The following is a 7,500-nucleotide window of genomic DNA, read 5'->3' on the forward strand; positions in this document are numbered from 1 at the left end:
TCGCCTTACGTGTTCGGTTCGTGGGAGGGTTTGAGAAACCGTGCTTCCGGAGGCACCGCCGCCGCCTGCGGGCGCCAAGCTCCCCCTGACGAGGCGTGAGCGCGGGTCTGTGGGGGACGAGAGGGCCTGCGGGGCGCCGGGCTCCGTCGTAGGACAGCCAGGTGACAGCTCCGGGGTACGGAGCGTGGGGTGCGTCTCGGCCTCGCTTCCGATCGGGCGCGCCGGGGCGTGCGGGCGCTGGCCATCGGGCCGACGTTCGCGTGTCGCCGGGGCGCTGGAAGGCGACCCGCGAGCCGGAGGAGCCGCCCGCCCGAACACCGGCGCGAGGCCGGCCGGCGGGGGCCCTCCGAAGGCGGGTCTTGCATGCGGCTCGTAACGTGGGAGAAGGTGGGTGGGCGCATTTTGGGGGGGGGTTAAATGTGCTGAGGCAGGCCGCCCATAGTGCTCTTATCTCGGCCATGGCAAGCGAGAATCCCCCTGGGAAGTGGCACTCTGAAAATATTTCGAAAAGAGCAGACTTTGAAAATTTTTGAGAACCAGGATTTGGGGGGGGCCAAATGTGCTGAGGCAGGCCGCCCATAGTGCTCTTATCTCGGCCTTGGCAAGCGAGAATCCCCCTGGGAAGTGGCACTCTGAAAATATTTCGAAAAGAGCAGACTTTGAAAATTTTTGAGAACCAGGATTTGGGGGGGCCAAATGTGCTGAGGCAGGCCGCCCATAGTGCTCTTATCTCGGCCTTGGCAAGCGAGAATCCCCCTGGGAAGTGGCACTCTGAAAATATTTCGAAAAGAGCAGACTTTGAAAATTTTTGAGAACCAGGATTTGGGGGGGCCAAATGTGCTGAGGCAGGCCGCCCATAGTGCTCTTATCTCGGCCTTGGCAAGCGAGAATCCCCCTGGGAAGTGGCACTCTGAAAATATTTCGAAAAAAGCAGACTTTGAAAATTTTTGAGAACCAGGATTTGGGGGGGCCAAATGTGCTGAGGCAGGCCGCCCATAGTGCTCTTATCTCGGCCTTGGCAAGCGAGAATCCCCCTGGGAAGTGGCACTCTGAAAATATTTCGAAAAAAGTTGACTTTGAAAATTTTTGAGAACCAGGATTTGGGGGGGCCAAATGTGTTGAGGCAGGCCGCCCATAGTGCTCTTATCTCGGCCTTGGCAAGCGAGAATCCCCCTGGGAAGTGGCACTCTGAAAATATTTCGAAGAAAGTTGACTCTGAAAATTTTTCGTCTTAAAAAGCTCGCTCCTGATATTGTACCCCATACATTTTGAGGTTTGGGGGCAAACCTCTCGAATGGGGGGACGAGGTCCCCTATCTACAGCGCCCCTAATGGCGGCAGGTGGTACTGGCCCCCTGGTCACCCGGCCATTGAAAATGAATGGGCCCCATTCATTTCCTATGGCATTTTTCGACGCCTGGTCACCCGGCCATTGAAAATGAATGGGGCACTTCCAGGGGGGGCTCTGGCTCGCCCAGGCCGAAATAGGAGCACTATGGGCGGCCTGCCTGAGCAGATTTGCCCCCCCAAATCCTGGTTCTCAAAAATTTTCAAAGTCATCTTTTTTCGAATTATTTTCAGAGTGCCACTTCCAGGGGGGTGCTCTGGCGCGCCCAGGCCGAAATAGGAGCACTATGGGCGGCCTGCCTCAGCACATTTGCCCCCCCCAAATCCTGGTTCTCAAAAATTTTCAAAGTCATTTTTTTTTAATTATTTTCAGAGTGCCACTTCCAGGGGGGTGCTCTGGCGCGCCCAGGCCGAAATAGGAGCACTATGGGCGGCCTGCCTCAGCACATTTGCCCCCCCCAAATCCTGGTTCTCAAAAATTTTCAAAGTCAACTTTTTTTGAATTATTTTCAGAGTGCCACTTCCAGGGGGGTGCTCTGGCGCGCCCAGGCCGAAATAGGAGCACTATGGGCGGCCTGCCTCAGCACATTTGCCCCCCCCCCCAAATCCTGGTTCTCCAAAAATTTCAAAGTCAACTTTTTTTGAAATATTTTCAGAGTGCCACCTCTGGAGCCTCTGCAGCGGGGGCTCTCGCCTGCCTGGTCACCCGTCATTCATTTCAATGGGGGGGGGGGGGGGGGGGGGGGGGATATGGACGCCTGGTCACCCGGCATTCATTTCAATGGGGAGATTGGAGCCCTGGGCATCCGGCCTTCATTTCAATGGGGGATTTGGACGTCTGGTCACCCGCCATTCATTTCAATGGGGAGATTGGAGCCCTGGGCACCCGGCCTTCATTTCAATGGGGGATTTGGACGCCTGGTCACCCGCCATTCATTTCAATGGGGGGATTTGGACGCCTGGTCACCCGGCATTCATTTCAATGGGGAGATTGGAGCCCTGGGCATCCGGCCTTCATTTCAATGGGGGATTTGGACGTCTGGTCACCCGCCATTCATTTCAATGGGGAGATTGGAGCCCTGGGCACCCGGCCTTCATTTCAATGGGGGATTTGGACGCCTGGTCACCCGGCCTTCATTTCAATGGGGGATTTGGACGCCTGGTCACCCGCCATTCATTTCAATGGGGAGATTGGAGCCCTGGGCACCCGGCCTTCATTTCAATGGGGGATTTGGACGCCTGGTCACCCGGCCTTCATTTCAATGGGGGATTTGGACGCCTGGTCACCCGCCATTCATTTCAATGGGGAGATTGGAGCCCTGGGCACCCGGCCTTCATTTCAATGGGGGATTTGGACGCCTGGTCACCCGCCATTCATTTCAATGGGGAGATTGGAGCCCTGGGCACCCGGCCTTCATTTCAATGGGGGATTTGGACGCCTGGTCACCCGCCATTCATTTCACTGGGGAGATTGGAGCCCTGGGCACCCGGCCTTCATTTCAATGGGGGATTTGGACGCCTGGTCACCCGCCATTCATTTCACTGGGGAGATTGGAGCCCTGGGCACCCGGCCTTCATTTCAATGGGGGATTTGGACGCCTGGTCACCCGCCATTCATTTCAATGGGGAGATTGGAGCCCTGGGCACCCGGCCTTCATTTCAATGGGGGATTTGGACGCCTGGTCACCCGCCATTCATTTCACTGGGGAGATTGGAGCCCTGGGCACCCGGCCTTCATTTCAATGGGGGATTTGGACGCCCGGTCACCCGCCATTCATTTCAATGGGGAGATTGGAGCCCTGGGCACCCGGCCTTCATTTCAATGGGGGATTTGGACGCCCGGTCACCCGGCATTCATTTCAATGGGGAGATTGGAGCCCTTGGCACCCGGCCTTCATTTCAATGGGGGATTTGGACGCCCGGTCACCCGCCATTCATTTCAATGGGGAGATTGGAGCCCTGGGCACCCGGCCTTCATTTCAATGGGGGATTTGGACGCCCGGTCACCCGCCATTCATTTCAATGGGGAGATTGGAGCCCTGGGCATCCGGCCTTCATTTCAATGGGGGATTTGGACGCCTGGTCACCCGCCATTCATTTCAATGGGAAGATTGGAGCCCTGGTCAATCCCTGAAGAGAGACGCTCTCCCCCTGGTCCATGGCGCTCTCCCCCTGGTCCATGGAGTCCCGCAAACGGCCAGCATCAAGCCCCGAAGACAGGCGCTCTCCCACTGGTCCGTGGAGCCCCGAAGACACGCGCCAACAGCCAGCATCAAGCCCCCAAAGAGAGGCGCTCTCCCCCTGGTCCTTGGAGCCCCGCCGACGGCCAGCGACAAGCCCCGAAGTGAGGCGCTCTCCTCCTTGTTCGGCACATGCACGCACACACACCCCTCCGCACGAGCCCCTGTGCGCCCGGCGCGCCCGCAGTTGGAAGAAGGGAAAGAGGGGGAAGAGCTGGAAGTGCTGGAAGTGCTGGAAGTGCTGGAAGTGCTGAAAGTGCTGAAAGTGCTGAAAGTGCTGAAAGTGCTGAAAGTAAAGGGGAAAGCGGACAGCGGCCAGCGGACAGCGGCCAGCGGACAGCGGCCAGCGGACAGCGGCGACAGGCCAAATGTGCTGAGGGCGGCCGCCTATAGTGCTCCTATTTCGGCTATGGCAGGCGCTCTCCCCCTGGTCCATGGCGCTTTCCCCCTGGTCCATGGAGCCCCGCCAACAGCCAGCAACAAGCCCCAAAGAGAGGCGCTCTCTCCCTGGTCCATGGAGCCCCGCCAACAGGCATCAAGCCCCGAAGAGAGGCACTCTCCCCCTGGTCCATGGCGCTCTCCCCCTGGTACATGGAGCCCCGCCAACAGCCAGCAACAAGCCCCGAAGAGAGGCGCTCTCCCCCTTGTCCATGGCGCTCCAGGATGGGGGGGCCAAATGTGCTGAGGGCGGCCGCCTATAGTGCTCTTATTTCGGCTATGGCAGGTGCTCTCCCCCTGGTCCATGGCGCTCTCCCCCTGGTCCATGGAGCCACGCCAACAGCCAGCAACAAGCCCCAAAGAGAGGCGCTCTCCCCCTGGTCCATGGAGCCCCGCCAACAGGCATCAAGCCCCGAAGAGAGGCGCTCTCCCCCTTGTCCATGGCGCTCCAGGATGGGGGGGCCAAATGTGCTGAGGGCGGCCGCCTATAGTGCTCTTATTTCGGCTATGGCAGGTGCTCTCCCCCTGGTCCATGGCGCTCTCCCCCTGGTCCATGGAGCCACGCCAACAGCCAGCAACAAGCCCCAAAGAGACGCGCTCTCCCCCTGGTCCATGGAGCCCCGCCAACAGGCATCAAGCCCCGAAGAGAGGCGCTCTCCCCCTGGTCCATGGCGCTCCAGGATGGGGGGGCCAAATGTGCTGAGGGCGGCCGCCTATAGTGCTCTTATTTCGGCTATGGCAGGTGCTCTCCCCCTGGTCCATGGCGCTCTCCCCCTGGTCCATGGAGCCACGCCAACAGCCAGCAACAAGCCCCAAAGAGAGGCGCTCTCCCCCTGGTCCATGGAGCCCCGCCAACAGGCATCAAGCCCCGAAGAGAGGCGCTCTCCCCCTGGTCCATGGCGCTCCAGGATGGGGGGGCCAAATGTGCTGAGGGCGGCCGCCTATAGTGCTCTTATTTCGGCTATGGCAGGTGCTCTCCCCCTGGTCCATGGCGCTCTCCCCCTGGTCCATGGAGCCACGCCAACAGCCAGCAACAAGCCCCAAAGAGAGGCGCTCTCCCCCTGGTCCATGGAGCCCCGCCAACAGGCATCAAGCCCCGAAGAGAGGCGCTCTCCTCCTGGTCCATGGCGCTCCAGGATGGGGGGGGGCCAAATGTGCTGAGGGCGGCCGCCTATAGTGCTCTTATTTCGGCTATGGCAGGTGCTCTCCCCCTGGTCCATGGCGCTCTCCCCCTGGTCCATGGAGCCACGCCAACAGCCAGCAACAAGCCCCAAAGAGAGGCGCTCTCCCCCTGGTCCATGGAGCCCCGCCAACAGGCATCAAGCCCCGAAGAGAGGCGCTCTCCTCCTGGTCCATGGCGCTCCAGGATGGGGGGGGCCAAATGTGCTGAGGGCGGCCGCCTATAGTGCTCTTATTTCGGCTATGGCAGGTGCTCTCCCCCTGGTCCATGGCGCTCTCCCCCTGGTCCATGGAGCCACGCCAACAGCCAGCAACAAGCCCCAAAGAGAGGCGCTCTCCCCCTGGTCCATGGAGCCCCGCCAACAGGCATCAAGCCCCGAAGAGAGGCGCTCTCCCCCTTGTCCATGGCGCTCCAGGATGGGGGGGCCAAATGTGCTGAGGGCGGCCGCCTATAGTGCTCTTATTTCGGCTATGGCAGGTGCTCTCCCCCTGGTCCATGGCGCTCTCCCCCTGGTCCATGGAGCCACGCCAACAGCCAGCAACAAGCCCCAAAGAGAGGCGCTCTCCCCCTGGTCCATGGAGCCCCGCCAACAGGCATCAAGCCCCGAAGAGAGGCGCTCTCCTCCTGGTCCATGGCGCTCCAGGATGGGGGGGCCAAATGTGCTGAGGGCGGCCGCCTATAGTGCTCTTATTTCGGCTATGGCAGGTGCTCTCCCCCTGGTCCATGGCGCTCTCCCCCTGGTCCATGGAGCCACGCCAACAGCCAGCAACAAGCCGCAAAGAGAGGCGCTCTCCCCCTGGTCCATGGAGCCCCGCCAACAGGCATCAAGCCCCGAAGAGAGGCGCTCTCCTCCTGGTCCATGGCGCTCCAGGATGGGGGGGCCAAATGTGCTGAGGGCGGCCGCCCATAGTGCTCTTATTTCGGCTATGGCAGGCGAGAGCCCCCGCTGGAGGTGGCACTCTGAAAATATTTCGAAAAAAGTTGACTTTGAAAAAATTTGAGAACCAGGATTGGGGGGCCAAATGTGCTGAGGGCGGCCGCCTATAGTGCTCTTATTTCGGCTATGGCAGGTGCTCTCCCCCTGGTCCATGGCGCTCTCCCCCTGGTCCATGGAGCCCCGCCAACAGCCAGCAACAAGCCCCAAAGAGAGGCGCTCTCCCCCTGGTCCATGGAGCCCCGCCAATAGCCAGCAACAAGCCCCAAAGAGAGGCGCTCTCCCCCTGGTCCATGGAGCCCCGCCAACAGGCATCAAGCCCCGAAGAGAGGCGCTCTCCCCCTGGTCCATGGCGCTCTCCCCCTGGTCCATGGAGCCCCGCCAACAGCCAGCAACAAGCCCCAAAGAGAGGCGCTCTCCCCCTGGTCCATGGCGCTCCAGGATGGGGGGGCCAAATGTGCTCACTGAGGCCGCCCATGGCGCTCCTATTTCGGCTATGGCAGGCGAGAATCCCCCTGGGAAGTGGCACTCTGAAAATATTTTGAAAAAAGTTGACTTTGAAAATTTTTGAGAACCAGGATTTGGGGGGCCAAATCTGCTGAGGCAGGCCGCCCATAGCGCTCCTATTTCGGCTATGGCAGGCGCTCTCCCCCTGGTCAATTTCAACCCCTGGGCACCCGCCAGTCGATTTTGACCCCTGGGCACCCGCCATCCAATGTCAACCCCTGGGCACCCGCCAGTCGATTTTGACCCCTGGGCACCCGCCATCCAATGTCAACCCCTGGGCACCCGCCATCCAATGTCAACCCCTGGGCACCCGCCAGTCGATTTCGACCCCTGGGCACCCGCCATCCAATGTCAACCCCTGGGCACCCGCCAGTCGATTTCGACCCCTGGGCACCCGCCATCCAATGTCAACCCCTGGGCACCCGCCAGTCGATTTCGACCCCTGGGCACCCGCCATCCAATGTCAACCCCTGGGCACCCGCCAGTCGATTTCGACCCCTGGGCACCCGCCATCCAATGTCAACCCCTGGGCACCCGCCAGTCGATTTCGACCCCTGGGCACCCGCCATCCAATGTCAACCCCTGGGCACCCGCCAGCCGATTTTGACCCCTGGTCACCCGCCATCCAATGTCAACCCCTGGGCACCCGCCAGCCGATTTTGACCCCTGGTCACCCTCCATCCAATGTCAACCCCTGGGCACCCGCCAGCCGATTTTGACCCCTGGTCACCCGCCAGTCGCCCCTGGTCACCCGCCATCATGGAGCCCCGCCAACAACCAGCAACAAGCCCCGAACACAGGCACCAACAGCCAGCAACAAGCCCCGAACACAGGCACCAACAGCCAGCAACAAGC

The sequence above is a fragment of the Vanacampus margaritifer genome, unplaced genomic scaffold, assembly GCF_051991255.1.
Source record: "Vanacampus margaritifer isolate UIUO_Vmar unplaced genomic scaffold, RoL_Vmar_1.0 HiC_scaffold_59, whole genome shotgun sequence".
NCBI lineage: Eukaryota > Metazoa > Chordata > Actinopteri > Syngnathiformes > Syngnathidae > Vanacampus > Vanacampus margaritifer.